Here is a 21680-nt window from a genome sequence, read left to right as displayed (position 1 = left end):
TGCCTACACTTTGCCTGAGGGACAGACCCTGTCCTTTTTCACCATCTTTAGACTCTCTGGTTCTGGAAATGCAGACAGAAGCTTTCTGGAAGTGCACACACTCTCTCTCTCTATGCTACTAAAGTTGGGTAACAGTGCTCTCGATTTCTGGGGAGGCCGCTCACACAGCCTCATGGTTCCAAGTTTCTGCTGTACCAAGTCCCCTGCTACTCAGGAGACTGCAGACAGAAAGCAGAGAGCGGCTGACTGCGGCTTTTGGACTGCTTAGGCAAAAGGGAGGCCATGCGAGGTACAGAAAGAACCTTAGTTCTGACCAGCCAAAAACCATGTTTGTGGGAATCGAATCCTGTACCTCATGTGAGAAAGGGTTCTCTCTCTCTTTTAGTATATGTGCTGCCAAAACGAGCACTCTCTCTCTCTTTTAAAGATTTAATTTTTTATTCATGAGAGACACAGAGAAAGAGGCAGAGACATAGGCAGAGGGAGAAGCAGGCTCTCCCCAGAGAGCCCGATGTGGGACTCAATCCCTGGACTCTGGGATCATCCTTGAGTCAAAGGCAGATGCTCAACCGCTGAGCCACCCAGGCATCCTGAGAAAGGGTTCTCAATATTGATGCTGACAGTAATTGCAATAAAGGAAGGAGATGACAATCATGAACATGTGTGCTAGCTGGAAAAGTAAGCTTACTCATGGCCATTTACATTGGTATCATTCCAGTTATACCAAAATGCCTGTAATACTTATAATACTACTTATATATATTTTCAAGTATTTCAGATTAATGTGATTTATGCTTAACTCTCTCTCCTCAGCTTCATGTTCCTGTTTAATTCCTCCCCTTGCTTCACTGAAGTATAATTTACATACAATACCATTCCCCAACATTTTAGTCACCTAAAAATGTTTCCTCCTGCCCTTTTGTGGTCTAGCCACCTCTCCAATCCCTGGCCTAAGGCAACCAGGATCTGTTTTCTGTCCCAATAATTCATCTTTTCTAGAATTTAGTATAATTAGGATTGTATGGTACTTAGTCCTTGTGTCTCACTTTTTATTTAGTGGAAAGGTTTGGAGACTCACTCATGTTGTATTATTTAATATTTTGTTCCTCCTTATTGCTAAGTAACAGTCCATTTCATAGATGTATCATAAGGTTTTTTAAAATTTAAATCCAATTTAACTAACACAGAGTGTATTATTAGTTTCAGAGGTAATTTAGTGATTCATCAGTTGCATATAACACCCAGTGCTCATTCCATCAAGTGCCCTCCTTAATGCCCATCACCCAGTTACTCCATCTCCCACCCACCTCTCCTCCAGTGACCCTCAGTTTGTTTTCTGTAGTTCAGAATCTCTTATGGTTTGTCTCTTCTGTTTTCATCTTTTTTTTTCCTTCCCTTCCCTTATGTTCATCTGTTTTGTTTCTTAAATTCCACATATGAATGAAATTGTATGATATTTGTCTTTGCCTGACTGGCTTATCTCACTTAGCCTAATACCCTCTAGTTACATCCACATTGTTGCAAATGGCAAGATTTTCATTCTTTTTGATGGCTAAGCACTATTCCATTGTATATACATACCACATCTTCTTTATCCATTCATCTGTTGATGGGCATCTGGGTTCTTTACATATTTTGACTACTGTATCACAATGTATTTAAGCTGTATATCACTGATGGATATTTGGGTTGCTCCCAGTTTGAGGGTTACTATGAGTAATGCAGATAAACACGTTCACATACAAATCTTTGTGCAAGCACATGTTTTCATTTCTGTTGGGCAAATATAGAACTGTGTTCATGGGTGTACAACACAAAAAATAGAAATATACCATAATAGAAAGGTCTTGTGCTTGTGGTTTGATGTTCTTCTTTGTCATCTTGAGCAGTTGCACCATTTTGCATCCCCACCACCAATGTATGAGAGTTCCAGTTGCTCTGCATATTCATCAGTTTCCGTTGCTTTCTACCATAGTTATCTCTTCAAACCCTGAAAACTAGAGAAGGGACTGAGATGTTGTGAAAGTCGCAATGTTTACCCATGAATATGTTCCCTACCCCGCCACCCCTCAAATCATCTTTCCTTTGGACTTTGGCTTCCCTGAGCTAATAAGAGGCTAAATAAACTGGTGTGGAAATGAACAGCAGAATTCATGGAATCATGAGGTTATACAATTGTGATCCTCTCTTTGTTCTCAAGCTGACACTGTCATGTTGTCTAATATCTACAGTTTAGGAAACTTGGGCATAAGAATGTTTTCCAGGCAAATAGACCAAAAGCATTAAACTGCTTTTTATCTGTGATCAACAGCAACTCTGAAAAATCTAGTTGACTTTTCCTATAAGAATAATGTGTGTTTGCCAGAAAACTAGTTGTCTTTAAATTTAATAAATAAGCATAGAGTTAAAAAGATAGCTTCCTTTCAAGTACAACTTCTCCAACAATGTAGCTAGCACCAGACTGTTTACTAGATTCTTTGTGACAGACATATTCATTAGAATAAAGACTTCCTGAAATCCAGATACTTTACATATAATTCTTTGCTGTTATCTAAAAGTCAGTTACGCTGCTCTAGAAGAAATCAGATTGATCTGACAGGCTGTGCTCTTCAAAAAACCACTTTTGCTGCAGTCACATTGTGATTGTGTAGGCATTTCCATAAAGTAACCAAAATATAACTTATAAGACGAGCCATTTCTTCATAACAAAAAGTGACTATGATATTTTCCTCTATTTCCTGTGATTTCTTAAAGTATCATAATAGAAATATTTCAGATTCTTAAATGTCTTGGTACATATGACACTGTGGCTTGCACTTTTGGGTACATTTTAAGTACAGCAAGTTGTTATAAAACAATAATGAATGAATTTAAGAAGTAGGTAGACCTATATAAAGAATGCTAAAATTCATTGAGGCAAAAAGAAAAAAAAAGAAATAGAAAAAAAATCATTTTAATGGATAGGAAAACTAAAGACATCTGTTCTCTTCAGCTTATGATAGGGACATAAAAGACTTCAATCAAAACCCCAAAGGATTTGGGGGCCAATTGACCAACTTATTCAAAATCTATCAACAAGAATGAATAGGAAGAAGAACCATAATATTTTTTTAAAGAATATTAATAAAGAAATACTAACCTCATTAGATGTCAAAACATTTTATAGAAAGTGCTTGGTCTCACTGAGAAATCTCTATTTTTTATCTGTCCATGCTGGGTTTGCTAAAGACAATAATAAATATTTCAGCAGAAATGTGGTGAAATAGGTTTATATTTTTTACTTTTGAACATTTCAATAAGGGAATACTGAACAGTAGCTTGTTCTGGTTGGGCTGGGTTTTTTTCCCCACAAGGGTCAAGTTTATTCCAATACTATCCTTGTGTGGGCATCATGCCTTCCTTTAGGATGGTCCCCACTGATTGTCTGAAAGTGACATGGAGCTTTTAGTATTAATAAAGGGGCTCGGTATCTTTCCATTAGTACCTTCCTTATAATGCTTGGATGTTCCAGTTGATTCCAAGAGCAGATGGATACTGAGAGCATTTAAATGATAGAAAAATAAGTGTATTATTCATACCTAGATTAACAGACAGATTTAGTGAATCACTAGAACTGCATCCATAAGCATCCTTCATAATTTCTGGCTTCTCATTTTCATATTAACTGGAATGAATTTATTCTAAAACACAGTGGGTTGGAAGATGAGAGGGGAAAAATGGATTTATTAATGGAAGAGGAAATAATTCCCTCCCCCCCCAAATTAGGTAGCTTTTTAATTTAAAGTTCCAGTAGATGAATAATGTTGATATTTCCCTAGGGTGACCTTGATTGGAATTTCCACCAAGTCTGAGAGAGCCAGGAAAAGACAGGTAGATGTTGCAGAGCTCCATACCGGCAGCTCTCCTATTCCTCCCCACTTTCCATCCATAGTGCTGGTCAGGTGTGGGGCTCAATGTTCCAATTAAAGCTAACCATATCAATGACAGCTTGCCCTGAACAAGAATGACTCAGCACTGTGACTTCAGGTATAGGATGTTAATGTAGCTAGATACACACTTGGTAAAAACAATTATTTTTAAAACTATCCATATCTTCACAAAACCAGACTTTCACCTTGTTCTGAGTCTCCTACCACTCAACCCCAACCTCTTTTCCAGGCACTGGTCTGTAGAATATGTCTTCCTATTCAGCCTGCCAGGTTATCTGTATATACTCAGATGGATATAAGAATGTATATTTAGGGAACACCTGGGTGGCTCAGCGGTGGAGCATCTGCCTTTGGCGCAGGGTGTGATCCGTGGGTCCTGGGATTGAGTCCCACATTGGGCTTCCTGCATAGAGCCTGTTTCTCCCTCTGCCTATGTCTCTGCCTCTCTCTCTCTGTTGTCTCTCATGAATAAACAAATAAAATCTTTTTAAAAAAAGAATGTACGTTTAGTCATTTGACACTTATTTAACACCTCTCTTCCAAATGTGATTATTATAATATTTTGGTCAAGGATGATCTCTTCCTTTCCCATAGTACTGATGCTGAGCAGGTCCCAATTTGTATCTCCAGCCCTGACATCTCATTGTATTTCAGACATGTGTATTCTGCTGCCTAGGAACATTAATTTATAAGCCAGATATCTGGGAATCATCCTCAACTCTTCTATGTATCTAATCTATTATATCCAAGTCACAAAGACCTGTTTATTCTAACTGCTAAATATTTCTCAAATCCATCCCCACTTCTCCATCTTTATTGGCACTAGCTTCATCCAGAAAACCTCCTAATGTCTTGCCTGGAATACATGGTAGCAGCCACCTAACTGGCCTTCTAGTTCTGGTGTGTACCTTTTCAATATCCATCATGCTTCCAGGGTAGTCTCCCTAAAATGCAAATGATTACATCATTACCCTATTAAAGTCTTTCAGTGGCCACACTAGCAGAGGGGCTAAAGGCCCATCTCCTGAGTATGGTATGTATCACCCTCAGGAGTGCGCACATGCTTACTTCCCTAGCTGCAGTGTTCACCACTCCTTGTTCACGATGGCCTTTCTGGCCATACAGAATCACCTGCAGAATACCGAATGGACCTTGTGTTTTTAATACTTTGCATTGCTGCACATGTCTCCATTAAATGGAATGGCTTTATCCCTGTATCTATCTGGTGAATTCCTATCCACTCTTCCACATTCAGCTGAAACTTAACAGCCTCTCAGGAACCTTCTCTGACCTTGCAAGGCAGAATGTGCTCCGATAACACTTTGTTGCTCAGGGGTAATGAGCTAGAGCTAGAAGGGCACACTTACAGCCTGGTAAGCAGGCTCAGACTCCTCTTTGCTGTCTTACCTTCTCTAAAAGCTGGGGCTAGAGGTGGTGTTTGGCTAAGTTAGGTGCACACCTGGAGCTTATCTACTGACCCTGGGGTCCCTGGGTCTGCCACTGTGATCTAATTTGGGGTAATGTAGCCTTGAGGGCTATGCATTGCACAAAAATATGAATATTCTTGATTTGCAGAAGATAGGATACAAACTTATGCAATGCATTTGTAACTCCATTATTTTCTTAATCATTATTTTGAGCTGATTCCAGAAAACAATTTTGATTTTTTTTCTGGCATTTTGCTGGCTCTGTGAGAGAATAGAGTCCATTCCCCGGTGTTCTGTGTGGGATAAAAGATCCCCTGTCAGGGTTCTTCCCATCTGCACCCCGGCAAGTTTATTATAATACTTAAGCAGTTGTATTTGTTCATATATTTCTTTGCCTGCATTCCCTGAGAACATAGGCCTCTTATGTTGGTTTTTATGGCCCAGGCATATTGCCTGGCACATGTAGGGGCACAATGAAGCATTGTCTTAGCATTTAATTATGATAAAATAACATAGTTTTTCTTATTCCATCACTCATAGCCTTTACTATGTTGCTCTTGATATTAAAGTAGCCCTGGCATTAGAATCATTAATATTTCTCTTGGATTTTTAACATTTACATATTACTTAGGTAGTACTTCATTGTAACACATCTTGTAAGACACACAGGAAGAAAATGACAGTCCTTAGGTTTGTTGGGGGCGAGCTGGATAATTCCATGTTTGGCCACTAGTTGATGTAGTTACAGGTGAAAGCCACCAGATGGCTTAAGGAAATGAATTTATTCCCAATCGAGGTTTTTAGTTTAGAAATCTGAGACCAAGAAAAGCATGAGTGGAGGGAGATCAAAAGGCTCTCTGTAGTAAACCCCAACTAACAACAACCCATTGACTAGTATCATCTGATACAGAAATGCGTTTGTAGAGGTTTTGCAAACTTCAAAGTGAAAAACACTAACCTGTGTTACCCGTCCAATGTTCACATGCTTTAAGAATTACAGAATAATTACTGAAATTCAGGTCAATTCCACAAATATTTATTGACTGCCTAAGTTCCAATTAAATCTTATGAAAGGCTTATTGAAGCATATGCCACACGGAGCATAGCTTACTAAACATGGAAAAATGTACGGCTGACTAGAAGTAGAGATGGATGTCTTTTTCTCATTGTGTGCACTGGTGCTGGTTATTGTTTCAGGGAGAAATGCTGGTGGAAAACTAATTATGACCTAGAAAATTTTTGCATATTATCTACAGGCAGAATGGGTAAAAGACAAAACAAAACAAAGCAAAAATCTAAATGACTATAGTATTTATTAAACAAAAGGCATTGCATATGATATTTGTATATGGAAACCAGAGTTGAAATTAGGTTAGATTAAAAACTTTAATGAGGTAATTAAAAATAAACCCATAAATAAATAAACCCATATATAAAAATATCTGAGAGGATATACGCCATTGTTAGAAATATGTGCAAGTGGTTTACTGTACACTCCAGATGCTCTGTACTGTGTGAAGTTTTTGGAAAAAGCACATGTTTATTTATAATTTTGAAATGTAAAGAATGAAATATCAACCTGGTTAAGGATAATTCTATCCATTTATTTGACAAATATACCATGGGGTAGGCACTGTGAAGGAAACATACCTTAAAGACAGAGTTGTGAATTAGAGATCCTAATTTCTATTTACACTGACAGTGAGATAGTAAGATTTGTTAGCCTTTGTAGATAATTAAAAAATTATGTCAATTTGCAAGCCTGCTTTTTAACATATATATTAAATATCTACTTAGATATGTTAAATCTGGGACACCTGGGTGACTCAACAGTTTGGTGCCTGCCTTCAGCCCAGGGAGTGACCCTGGAGACCCAGGATCAAGTCCCACATCAGGCTTCCTGCATGGAGCCTGCTTTTCTCTCTGCCTGTGTCTCTGCCTCTCTCTGTGTGTCTCTCATGAATAAATAAAATCTTAAAAAAGAAATTAAATATAAAATGAAATAAAATAAAATAATTGTTAAATCTATGGGGCACCTGGCTGGCATAGTTGGTGGAGCGTGTGACTCTTGATCTCAGGGTTGTGGGTTTGAGCCCTACATTGGATGCACAGATTACTTAAAAATAAGATCTTAAATGTTAGCTATATTTTTAAGTGTATGTTTTTGAAAGTATATATATTAAAAAAGCCCTTCAGAAATATTCACTATCAAAAAAAAAAGAAATATTCACTATCAGCTCATTTTTAAACTTCTGAACAAAGGTTGAAGTAGGTACAAAGGAGTTCAGCAAAGATTTCTGAGGGCAAAACACATTTTATGATACTTGGTTAGCAATTTAAGAATATTCATTTGCTAATGAGAATTTAATAAAATAAACCCAATAAATAGCCCATTTTCAAATATGATCTAACATTGGACAGTTAACTTTTAAAAGCACTAGTTTCTTCTGAAGGTGCAGGGGACAAAAGCTTATTTTCTTTGATAAAGCAGACATTTTATCTTTCTATTCAGGCTATGAATAAACTAAAGGAGAAAATAATCTACATTAATGAGGTAGCCCAGTATTTGAGATGAAAACAATAAAGTTGAATTGGTCAAGATAGTTTACTTACTCTTTCATTTTACCAATCTACAAGTCATATTTGCATTAATAATTCTTTGTTAAATAAACTGCTTTCTTTCTCATTACCAAAGTGATGCATGTTCATTCTAGAAAATTTTAAAATAGAAAAGCATGAAGACAAATAAAAAATACTCAGTTTTATGACAGAGTGGAAGCCATTGTTGGCATTTTGGGTTATTTTCTTTCATTCTTTTTCCTATAAAACTAAAATGAGGGATCCCTGGGTGGCGCAGCGGTTTGGCGCCTGCCTTTGGCCCAGGGCGCGATCCTGGAGACCCGGGATCGAATCCCACATCGGGCTCCCGGTGCATGGAGCCTGCTTCTGCCTCTGCCTATGTCTCTCTCTCTCTCTCTCTCTCTCTCTCTCTCTCTCTCTCTCTCTCTGTGACTATCATAAATAAATAAAAATAAAAAAAAATAAAAAAATAAAAAACCTAAAATGAGATATATACAACCAGATGTTGAGGAAAATCTCACCTATTTACCTGGAGTTAGCAAAGAGTACTCACAGCTCAGGACAGAGAGCACTAAATACTGCATGATTGAAAAAGATCTTCAAGCAGTCAGAGTCTAACTGCTCTCACAGAGTTTATTATGAGGTGGTCAAACTTCTTCAGTGACTATAAGCCAAAGGCTGATGGGGGTGTGAAGGGAGATGCATCAGAACCTAGAATGGTCTGCCCCATACGGAGGACTCTACCACTCTGCCCTCCAAAGCTAAAGGGACTATTGGCACTTCTCCCTTGGGGAAATGCTGCTAACACCCTATCCTTGTACAACTGTTCTATACACTTCTGAGTAGGGAAAAGGAGAATAAAGAGGTAAGACAGGATTGTGAGATAAGGTGGTCCCATCGTTTGGCAAGAAGAGCATGGATAAGATCCTCTGGGACAAAAGGACAGTTTATTTTTTTATTTTTATTTTTTAATTATTTTTTATTTATTTATGATAGTCACAGAGAGAGAGAGGCAGAGGCACAGGCAGAGGGAGAAGCAGGCTCCATGCACCGGGAGCCCGATGTGGGATTCGATCCCGGGTCTCCAGGATCGCGCCCTGGGCCAAAGACAGGCGCCAAACCGCTGCGCCACCCAGGGATCCCAAAAGGACAGTTTAGAAGGCAGTTTAGCTTGATTCATCTTGCCTCTACAACACCCAAAAGGGTTTCCTAAGGGTGGGAGATGAGGTTGGTTCCTAGGAGCCAGATGCCATGGACTGTACATCCAGGCCAGAAGCTAGAGAGTGTTTTCCCTCTGTGGAGCTCCCATACTAAGGTGCCATGCTGTGAGGGAGTCACTTGAACATCAGAGTATCTGCAAGTGACCCCACCACATGGGAGCTCTATCCCAGTGGGTGTGAACCTGAGAAGTCAGTATAGAAACCTCCAGAGAATCACACTGGTGGTCCACTTGAGGAAAGGTGTGCTCCACTTCTTCCATTCTTCTTCTCAGTTCCCAATCCTAAAAATCTTGATCTTAGGAAAAGGGGAAAGTTACAACAAAAAATGATCCCTTCCCTCTTCATAGCCTTTGGGAGGGAAGCAAGATTTGTGCTGGGAAGCCAGGTTTGAGACTGGGAAAGGGAATGAGTGGGAATTAAAATGGATGTGAGTGAAATCTTCAAGTATGGACTGAACTAGACTGAATTTTTAATAACTGAAAATGAGTAGGAAGCTTGGGGAACCCTCTAGATATCCATAAGGGTTGGGAAGGGAGATTTGGTTTAGTACATTTAAGATAGTTTGTTTTCTCCTTTATGCTTGAACTTTATTTCTTAAACTATATTAACTTTTTATAATTAGAAAGTGAAGACAGTTAACCACGTTTATATCTTCTAGGTTCAGATTATTCAATAAATGAATTACAAAATAGCATTTTTTCTGAATTAAAAAATGTGCATATAAAAATCTTCGACAGAATATTAACAAACTGAATTTAACAGCACATTAAAAGGATCATACATCATGATCAAGTGAGATTTAGTCTAAGGATGCAAAGATGGTTTGATATTTGCAAATCAATCAGTATGACACAACACAATGAAATATGACAAAGAAAAATGAAGGGAGGGGCGCTTGGGTGGCTTAGTCAATTGAGCATCTGCCTTTAGCTCAGGTCATGATCTCAGAGTCCTGGGATCTAGCCCCATGTTGGGCTCCTTGCTCAGCAGGGAGCCTGCTCCTCCCTCTCCCTCTGCTTGCTGCTCCCCCTGCTCATGCTTGTGCTTGTACTCTCTCTCTGTCAAATAAATAAAATCTTTTTAAAAAATGAAGAGAAGATGGGCAACCCCGGTAGCCCAGTGGTTTAGAGCCGCCTTCAGCCCAGGGCCTGATCCTGGGGACCCGGGATCGAGTCCCATGTCGGGCTCCCTGCACAGAGCCTGCTTCTCCCTCTGCCTCTCTCTTTCTCTGTGTCTCTCATGAATAAATAAAAATAAATCTTTAAAAAAAAAGGAAGAGAAGAAATTACACAATCATCTCAATAGATGGTAAGAAAAAATTTGACAAAATTCAACATCCATTCATGATAAAAACTCTCAACAATATGGGTATGGAAAAAATACCTCAACATAATAAAGGTCATATACAATAAACACACAACTAACATTAGACATAATGGTGAAAAGTTGAAAGCTTTCCTCTAACATCAAGAACAAGACAAGGATGTCTACTCTCCCCTCCTTTATTCACCATAGTATTGGAAGTCCTACTCAGAGCAATTAGGCAAGAAAAAATAAAAAAGTCATCTAAATTGGAAAGAAGGAAGTAAAACTGTCACTATTTGCAGATGATATGATACTATATAAAACTAATATAGTAAATTAAAACTGCAATAAAATTATAATTTAGTAAATTAACAGGATACAAAATCAATATGCAGGAATCTGTTGTGTTTCTGTACATTAATAATGAACTATCAGAGAAGTTAATAATCTCATTTACAATTGCATCAAAAAGGGTAAAATACCTAGAAATAAATTTAACCAAGGAGGTAAAAGACCCATACCACTAAAAACTATAAAACACTGATGAAAGAAATTGAAGAAGATACGAATAAATAAAAAGATAATCCACGCTCATGGATTGGAAGAATTAATACTGTCAAGATGTCCACATGATCTAAAGCAATCTACAGATTTGGTGCAATCCCTATCAAAATACCCAATGCCATTTTTCACAGAACTAGAACAAATAATTCCAAAATTTGTATGGAACCACAAAAGACCTCAAACAGACAAAATGAGAAAAAAGAACAAAGTTGTAGGTATCATGCTCTCTAATTTCAAACTACTTCAAAGCCATAGTAGTCAAAACAATATGGTATTGGCATAAACACAGATACAGAGATCAAAAGAACAGAATAAAGGACCCAGAAATAAACCCACACATATAAGGTCAATTAATATACAATAAAGGAACCAAGAATATATAGTGAGGGAAGGACAGTCTCTTCAGTAAATAGTGTTGGGAAAACTGGACAGCCACATGCAAAATAATAAACTTAGACCATACACAAACATTAGCTCAAAATGGATACATGACTTGAATGTAAGATCTGAGCATGAAATTCCTAGCAGTAAGCTTCTTAACATTGGTTTTGGATCTGACTCCAAAAGCAAAGGCAACAAAAACAAACATAAATAAGTGGGGCTACATAAAGTTAAAAATCTTGTGCACAGCAGAAGAAATCATCAACAAAATGAAAAGGCAACCTACTGAAAGTGAGAAGATACCTGCAAATCATATATTTGATAAGGGATTAATAGCCAAAATATATAAAGACCTCAAACAAATTAAGAGCAAAAACCCAAACAATCTGATTAACAAATGGGCAGAAGATCTAAGAAGATATTTTTCTAAAGATGACATACAGATGGCCAGAAGGCACATTAAAAGATGTTTAAAATCACTAATTATCAGGTAAGTGAAAATCAAAACCACAATGAGATACCACCTCTCACCTGTTAGAATGACTATTATCAAGAACAAAGTTGGCAAGGATGTGGAGAAAAGGAAACTCTTGTACACTATTGGTGGGAATGTAAATTGGTACAGCCACTATGGAAAACAGTATGGAGCCTCAAAAATTTTCAAATAGAACTACCATATGATTCTGTTATTTCACTTCTGGGTATTTATAAAAGAAAATGAAAACACTAATTCAAAAAAATAAAAGGAACACCTATGTTCATTGCAGTATTATTTAGAATAGCAAGATACGGAAACAACCTCAGAAAGTTAAAAATAAAACTACCCTTTGATTCAGTAATTGCACTACTGGGTATTTGCCCCCCCCCAAATTAAAAAAAAAACTACTTCAAAGGGATATATTTATAGCAGCATTATTTACAAATAGCCAAATTATGGAAGCAGTCTAAGTGTCCATCAATAGATGAATAGATTAAGATGTAGTATACATATATACAGTGAAATAGTATTCAGCCATAAAAAAGAATGAAATCTTGCCTTTTGCAACAACTTGGATGGAGCTAAAGAGTATAATGCTGAGCAAAATAAGTCAATCAGAGAAAGACAAATAACTGTATTATCTCACTCATATGTGGAATTTAAGAAACAAAACATATGAGAAAAGGGGGAAAAAAAGAGAGACAAACCAAGAAACAGACTCTTAACTAGAGAGAACAAACTGATGGTTACGAGATAGAAGGTGAGTGGGGGGATTGGTGAAATAGGCAATATGGATTAAGGGGGGCACTTGTGATGAGCACTGGCTAATGTATGGAAGTGTTGAATAACCATATCGTACACCTGAAGTTAATATAAGACCAGTATGTTAACTATACTGGAATTAAAAAAAAAGATATGGAAATAACCTAAGTGTCCATCAAAGAACGAATCATAAGGAAAATGTGGTAAACGTGTACAATGGAATATTACTTAGCCATAAAAAATAATGAAATCTTGCCATTTGTGACATGGACAGATCTTGAGGGTATTATGCTAGGTGAAATAAGTCAGACAGAGAAACAAATACTTTATGATTCCACACAAACGTGGATTCTAAAAAACAAAACAAACAAAAGTCACAGAGAGAACAGATTGGTGTTTATCAGAGAGTAAGGGGTTTGGAAGGTGGTGAAATGTGGGGATTGGGTTAAGGGTATAGTGACAAATGGTACCTAGACTTACTGTGGTGTTGTTTTGCAGTGTATATAAAAACTGAATTATTATATTGTATACTTGAAACTAATACTACATACAAATTTTACCTAAAACATACACATAAAACAAGGAATATAAAAGAAGGAACAGAAAGAAAGGAAAATTGCCTATATTTTTGCCATCCAGAGATAACTACTGTTAACATCCTAATGTATATTCATGTAGGTTTTAAAAATTACTCTTGTGGCACCTGGGTGGCACAGTCAGTTAAGCATCAGATTCTTGGTTTCTGCTCGGGTCATGATCTCAGGGTCATGAGATTGAGCCCCAAATCGGGCTCTATGCTTAGGGCAGAGTCTACTTGAGATTCTCTCTCTTTCTCCCTCTGCACCTCCCCTTCATGCTTTCTCTTTCCCTAAAATAAATAAATAAATCTTAAAAAAATTTTTTTTCTCTCTCTCACATATGCACACAAACACACCTACATTTAAAAATAATGAAACTCTAACTGTATTGTGCTAAAATAACATGTTGGAAAAAAAACATACTTTATCCTGGGGGCAAAAGTGTCCCCAAGAAATATATTGTTATTATTTTTTAAAGATTTTATTTATTTATTCATGAGAGACACAGAGACAGAGAGAGGCAGAGACATAGGCAGAGGGAGAAGCAATTCCCATACAGGGAGCCTGACGCGGGACTCGATCCCAGGTCTCCAGGATCAGGCCCTGGGCTGAAGGTGGCACTAAACCGCTGAGTCATCGGGGCTGCCCCCAAGAAATATATTATTAATTAACTGAATTATCTTCTTACAAGTAGTTCTGAATTATTATTAATAATTAATAGTCAAATAAGTTATCTGATAATCAGGCTTTTAAGAACCTATGTAAATCAGCTTTAAATTATGTAACACTATATCATTCATTATTTCACTCATTTGACACACATTTACTGACATTCTACTGTGTGTCTAGAGATGTTTTCTGGACAGAGAACTAGACAGTCCAGTTTATTAAATGGGGAAAACTTGACAATACCACCTTTGGCCTCCGGGTGAACTTAATGAACTACTTACCAACTGACAGGTCTGCCAAATGCCCTCTCAACTTAAAAAGTTGGTGATTCAGTGAATTTAGAGTTATGCCTTCTCTCTCCTCCCTCTTCAACTTCACTGATTAGAAAAACGGAGACATTAAAACACTAGTCAAAGGTCATAGAACTGGTTTATACAAAACTCGTACTATAATCCAGGCCTCCTCTTTTTTATTCGTTCACTTTGCCATTTATTCATTTAATCGTCAAATGTTTATTAGGTCTCTTCAATGGTAGACAAGGGCTGGGCTTGTCATATCTTAATATAAAAACAATAATAAGAAAGTAAAAGCTGTTAGACATTGGGCACTATATGAAGTATTTTCACTTGGATTATCTTGTTTACCGATCACATAATCTTAGCATGCACTTAGAGAAGAAGAAAAGATGATGTTGATGAATTGTAGTAGTCTCAAAAAACATTTTGGGGCCAAGGGGAGAGATGAATGGGCAGAGCACAGAGTTAATTTTTAGGCCAATGAAAATACTCTGATATTATCATGTTAGATATATGTCATTATACATTTGTCCAAATTCATAGGATGTACAACACCAAGAGTGAAGCCTAAGGTAAACTATGTACTTTGTGTGATTATAATGTATTAATGTAGATTCATCCTTGGTGAAAAATGTAGGATTCTGAAGATAATGGGGAAGGCTGTTCATGTGTGGGAACAGATGTATGGGATCTGGGAACAGATGTATGAGAGATCTCGGTACTTCCCTCTTAAGTTTGCTGTAAACTGAAAACTGCTCTAAAAATATAAAGTCTTTATAAAAAACATTCTGAGGAGATATCTATATTTCCCTATTCATTGAAGCACACTATTCACAATATCTAGGACATGCAAACAACCTAAGGGTCCACTGATGGATGAATGGAAAAACAAAATGCAACCCATACAACACCTGAAACTAATATCACACTGTATGTTTAACTAACTGAAAGTTAAATAAAAACTTGGGGGAAAACAAGAAAAATAAAGAAAATGTAGCATATAATACAATGAGATGTTATCCAGTCTTTAAAAAGAGGGAAATTCTTTAATTTGCTACAACATGGATGAAACTGGAGGACATTATGCTAAGTGAAATAAGTCACAAAAGGACAAATACTGCATTATTTCACTTATGTGAGGCATCTAAAATAGTCAAACCATAAAAGCAGAGGGTAGAATGGTGGTTTTTAGGGGTTGATATGAGGGGAAAATGAGGAGCTGTGGTTCAGTGTATATAAAGTTTCAGTTATACCAGATGAATAAGTTCTAGAGATCTGCTATACAACATAATGCCTGTAGTTAACAGTATTCCATTGTGCGCTTAAAATATTATTAAGAGGGTAGATTTCATATAAAGTGTTTTTACTATACAAAGCCAAAACCAAAATAAAGGGACATGAGAACTTTTTTGGTTTCTCTCTCTCTCTCTTCCCCTTTGCTCATTTTCTGAAATTCCACATATGAGTAAGATCGTATGGTATTTAGATTTATCTGACTTATTTTGCTTAGTATTATACTTTCTAGTTCCATCCATGTTGTTGCAAATGGGAAGATTTCATTCCTTTTTATGGCTGAATACTTATTCCATTGTGTATGTATACCACATTTTCTTTATCCAATCATCTATTAAGGGACATTTATGCTGCTTCCATAGTTTGGCTATTGTAAATAATGCTACAAATAAACACACAGATGCATGTATCCCTTTGAATCAGTGTTTTCATTTTTTTTCTGGTTAAATACCTAGCAGTGTGATAACTGGATCATAGAGTAGTTCTATTTTAAAATTTTTGAGGAACTCCGTATTGTTTTCCACAGTAGCTATAGCACTTTGCATTCCGACCAGCAGTGCACGAAGACTCCTTTTTGTCTTCATCCTCTCCAACACTTGTTGTTTTTTGTGTGTTTGATTTTAGCCATTCTGACAGGTGTGAGGTGGTATCTCATTGTGGTTTTGATTTGCATTTCCCTGATGATGAGTGATGTTGAGCATCTTTTCATGTGTCTGTTGGCCATCTTATGTCTTCTTTGGAGAAATATCTGTTCTGTTCATGTTTTCTGCCCATTTTAAATTTTTTAAATTGAGTTGTATTAGTTTTTTATATACTTTAACCCTTTCAGATGCTTGGGTGGCTCAGCGGTTGGGCACCTGCCTTCGGCTCAAGTCATGATGTCGGGATCCGGGATCGAGTCCCACATCAGGCTCCCTGTGTGGAGCCTGCTTCTCACTCTGCCTGTGTCTCTGCCTAGTCTGTGTCTCTCATGAATAAACAAATAAATCTTAAAAAAAATAAATCTAATCTTTTATCAGATAGGTCATTTGCAAATACCTTCTTCCATTCAGTAGGTTGCCTTTTAGTTTTGTTGATTGTTTCCTTCACTGTGCAAAAACTTTCTATTTTGATGTAGTTCCTGAAGATAATGTTTTTACCAAAAAATGAGTTGACTAGATATTACTTAAATTCCTCTGCTCTTAGTCTATCTCCTAGAGAGAAATTTATATCTAAATAAAAAAACAGAATGGAATAATTTGGGCAGAAGGTAAAAGTTTCCTTTAGAGTCTAAAAGATTACCGGTAATCTCCCAATATCCATTACCTACTTCTTAGTCAATAACTCCACCTCCACCCCAGGTTGTAATTGGGCCAATGATATAAGGTAAAGATGACCATGTGTGGCCATGTGACTAGGTGAATGTCAAAAAGATTAGAAGTAATATGTACAGTTTCTAGGTCATGACCCTAGAAGGAAGAGGCATAATCTCCTTCTTTTTTTTTTTTAAGATTTTATTTATTCACGAGACACAGAGAGAGAGGGATGCAGAGACACAGGCAGAGGGAGAAGCAAGCTTCACGCAGGGAGCCTGACGTGGGACTCAATCCCGGGTCTCCAGGATCACGCCGGGGGCTGAAGGCAGGCGCTAAACCACTGAGCCATCTGGGCTGCCCCATAATCTCCTTCTTATCCTTCTTTCCTGCTGGCTGAAACTCAGGTGTAAGAGCCAGACTGGAGTAACCACTGCAGACCAGGAGATGGGAGCCACGTATTGAGAGGAGCAGAGTGACCAGATAGAGTGATCTTAGGTCCTCAACCTCATGGAACTGCCATTTCACTCCTAGACTACTTATTCATAGACTAACACATTAGTCAGAGATGAACTTCTATTTTATTTAAGCCACTGTGGTTTTGAGTAGCTTAGTGGTTCTCAAGTTTAGCATACATGAGAATCAGCTAGAGGGCTTGTTGAAACACAAATTGATAAGCCCCACCTGAGAGGCTTATTTTGGGAGCACTCTGCTGGTAGCATTTCTAAGAAATTCCCAGATGATGCTGACACTGCTGGTCTAAGCACTAAACTTCTAGAAACACTATTCAAGTAGGTACCACACTTCCGACTACTCACTACCCTAGTCCTCCATAAACATGCCTCTGGTGCCCCTGGAATGTAATGATATTCTCAACTATCTTCACTCATTTCAGGTCACACACTGAATCCAAAATTAAGGCATAGATCAGTATTAATTTCTCTACAACTATCATTGCTGATTTGGAACATACCAGAAATTATACAAAGAGCTGAAAAAAAAATACAGTATATCCAATGGCATTTAATAGAATCTGTTGGACATCAAAATCCAGATTTCAGGCTGGATAATTTAAATCTTCTCTTTGTACTAATCCATCATTTTCAGGATTATAACTGGAACTTTAAGAACACATTTAAAAAATTCTACATATTTTGTTGTCTGTCAAATTAAATAAGGCTCTGTTTTTCAGTCGTTCATCTTCCTACACCAAGCACATCTTGAATAAGATCAGAAGCTGCTGAGAGGGTAAAGCATATGAAGCAACAGCCAAATGAAAATGATTTGAAGTCAATGATTGAAATTGAAAAACAAAAACCCCCACGGGAGGATCTCAAAGTTGTGAGTGGCAGCAGTTCTCAGCAGACAATACAGGCAGTGATAAGCTGAATGCTTGGGAACCAGAAAGTATCAAAAAGCTCTAAGAGAATATGCAGGGAAACATTTAGGGATATAGCTCACATGTAACTCAAACTTCCCGAAGTCACACCAGCCTTTAGCAGCATCTGATAAGAGATATCTCTGAGTTTTTACTCTGGCAGCATCCCAGGTGACTTGTGAGCTTGTCTCAGCTGTCACTGGTGTCCCCCCACTGCCACCACAGATGCCACTCTCGTGCTGCCACCATCAGAGCATATGACACTGCCAACCCCATGCTGTTGCTACTCCCTAGGGTTCAGGGGTCACCTCATTTTAATTAGGTACCCCTATGGGTAGCCTGATGTACTTCATCTCTGAACCCCTCCTCTTTAAGGAACTCAGGATCAGAACCTTCAAGTCATGTCAGAATATGATTCAGGAATAGGTTTCAGCACTGCACAGACTCTGGCATATAGGAAGCAGTATGTAATTAATAAATGTCCATTTTCCACTCTCTTGTCTACCACTAAGAATTCACCAGTGTTCCAGACCAATATACTCTCAGCACTCCCCTCCCCTACTGCTTGTGAAATACCCTGCCCACCTTGGAAGGTAAGGCAGCCTGGATAGTCTTTTCTCAGCCTTCCTTGACTGCCAGGCTAGGTTAGTCCCCCCAGAGAATGACCTCGTGTCACCCACAAACCTTTCCTCCACAGGTTTTATTGGATATACAGATGGGGGTATTAATAGCAGCATGTAGCTTACAGGTCTTTTGGTTTTGTTCCAGTTTTTCTTGGCAATTATTAAATAAGTTAGTGTAGGAAAAGTGCCTGAAATCATGTCTGACACAGAGGAAGACCTCAATAAGTATTAGTTATGATTATTATAAACATCTGTTTGTGTGATCATTTGAAATTTGTCTTTTCCACTAGACAGTAAGTTTTAGGAAGGCAGGGATTGTGTTCACTTTTTATTGGATCTCAACTGACTATTCAATGTCAAGGGCATAACACACATTTAGCCAATATGTGATGAAGAAATACATGAATCACTCATAGCATCTCTTGAGCCAATTGCATAAGTCCCTCCAAAAGTCCTTTCTTACCCTTTCCCTTGTGTGTGTCCTGGGTGAATGGGTCTCCATGCAAATAGGACTTAGCTCTTATTTTCTTAGCTAAGTGTTCTTTAGTTAGTATATAAATTAAACTCCTTCATATACACTCATGTACACACATACACACATGCCACGGAGGCCCCCAAAAGATTCAAGTAGAATTTTTTTTGTATATTAATTTCTTTGTTTACCAGCTTTCATGAGAAATAATTGATATACAAAAAGTTGCACATATTTAATGGATAAATCTGATGGGTCTGGACATATGTAATCACCTATGAAACCATCACCAGAACTGAGGTAATAGACATATCTACCACCCCTAAACATTTCTTGTGTCCAAAGAAGACATACAGGTGGCCAAAAGGCACATGAAAAGATCCTCAACATCACTCATCATCAGGGAAATGCAAATCAAAACTACAATGAGATATCACTTCACACCTATCAGAATGGCTAAAATCAAATACACAAGAAACAACAGGTATTGGCAAGGTTAAGGAGGAGAAGGAACCCTTGCACACTGTTGGTGGGAATGCAAAGTGGTGCAGACACTGTGAAAAACAGGATGGAGTTCCTAAAAATTTTTTAAAAATATTTTATTTATTTATTCATGAGAGAGACACACTCATAAAGGCAGAAACACAGGCAGAGGGAGAAACAGGAGCCCTGCAAGGACCCTGATGTGGGACTCAATCCTTGACCTTGGGATCATGCTCTGAGCTGAAGGCAGATGCCCAATCACTGAACCACCCAGGCATCCTTCAAAAATTTTAAAATAGAACTACTGTATGACTCAGTTATCACAGTTACTAGGTTTCCTCCCCCAAAATATGAAAACACCTATTCAAAGGAATACATGCACCTGTATGTTTATTTGTAGCATTATTTACAATAGCCAAACTATGGAAGCAGCATAAGTGTACATTGATAGATGAATGAATAAAGGAGATCTGGTATACACACACAATGGAATATTACCCATAAGAAAGAATAAAATCTTGCCATTTGCAACATGAATGGAGCTAGAGAGGATTATGCTAAGCAAAATAAGTCAGAGAAATTGAAATACCATATGAGATCTCACTCATATGTGGAATTTAAGAAATAAAACAAAAGGGGAAAAGAGAGAGAGAGAAACCAAGAAACATGTTCTTAGAGAACAAACTGATGGTTACCAGAGGAGAGGGGGGGATGGGTGACAAAGATGATAGGGATTATAGAGTGCATTTATCATGATGAAAAAAAATTGATTAAAAAAAGATTAAGGACACACACACAAGAAAAAGGGAAACGATCTTGAAACTTGAGAGTTAAGAAAACTCAGGTTTGAATCCAGATTCTTCTTAGCAGCTCTGGTTGAGTTTCTTTACATATAAAACCATGAAAACAGGTGGTATCTGGGTGGCACAGTTGGTTAATCAATGGACTCTTGGTTTGGGCTCAGGCTGAGATCTCAGGGTTGTGAGATGGGCTCCCCCTTCTGGGTTCCTCACTCCACACTCCTGGCTTCAGACTCCAGGCTCTACGCTCAGCGAGGGCTCTGCTTAAGATTTTCCTCTCTCTCTGCCCCTTTGTCCTGCCCTCAGGCTCTTTCTCTCTCTCAAATAAAAAAATAAAAATTTAAAAAACCTTGTGAAGACAGGTCAGAGTGAAGGTTAGAAACAGTGCATGTAAAGCTCCTAAATGGTGACTGGAGGTTAAAAAGTGCTCAACAACTATTAAGTATTGTTATTAATGTTATATCTATTTTCCTCTTAAAACTCAATGAAATAATCCATGCAATTAGTTGAAATGCTTAAGATAGTTTTGTATCCTCTACTAATAGTCCATAAATAAGGCACATGGTTTTAAGTATGCAAACGTAGAGTGTCACATTAAGCTTTCTATTTATTCATTTATAAGGGTGTCTATACCTAGTTAAGTGGATTTTTATGAAAAAGCCAAAAATCTCTTATCTCAGTTTGAGTTTGCCTGAGGGTCCCCTCAGTTATTTGGGGTTTAATAGAGAATACATGTAAGGGCTAACATGTCTTTTGGAGGCGACAAAGCCTTGCCTTTTTGTACAAGCTGTCCTTGACTTCATCTTCTGTACCTAGAATAGTCCTGGTGCATGGCCCATCCTATGACCTGCAACTTCAGAAGTTAAGGGTCTGATTTCGTCTCCTGAAAGACCCCATAGCCCTTTGTCCCGGGCTATGCTGCTGAGTACCCTTTGGTCTGCCTTGTGTGGTTCTATGGCTGGCTGGGCACGAGATGTCTCCCTACCACACTGTGCACCCTTGGAGAGCACAGAGGCCTTACTCTCTGATGTTGTGTGCCATCCGGTTGGTGCTTGCATCTGACATGAGTTCAATAGTATTTACTAACTGAATGATGTTCAGCAGAATCCGCATGTAGGGGCAATACAAAAAGTACACTTGAAGCAACACA

General features: G+C 37.9%; 1 long non-coding RNA gene across 1 annotated transcript in view; it reads right to left on the bottom strand.

Annotated features, from left to right (window-relative positions):
* Positions 1–1748: 1748 nt before the first annotated feature.
* The window catches only part of LOC125753620 (uncharacterized), a 32502-nt gene continuing 12570 nt past the window's right edge, over positions 1749–21680 (bottom strand). Inside the window, exon 3 of the long non-coding RNA XR_007405856.1 lies at positions 1749–1997. This is a non-coding gene — a long non-coding RNA (uncharacterized LOC125753620). The remainder of the gene's footprint in view (positions 1998–21680) is intronic.

This window comes from Canis lupus, chromosome 25 (assembly GCF_003254725.2).
Source record: "Canis lupus dingo isolate Sandy chromosome 25, ASM325472v2, whole genome shotgun sequence".
Taxonomy (NCBI): domain Eukaryota; kingdom Metazoa; phylum Chordata; class Mammalia; order Carnivora; family Canidae; genus Canis; species Canis lupus.
This window is presented reverse-complemented; position numbering and strand designations above follow the sequence as displayed.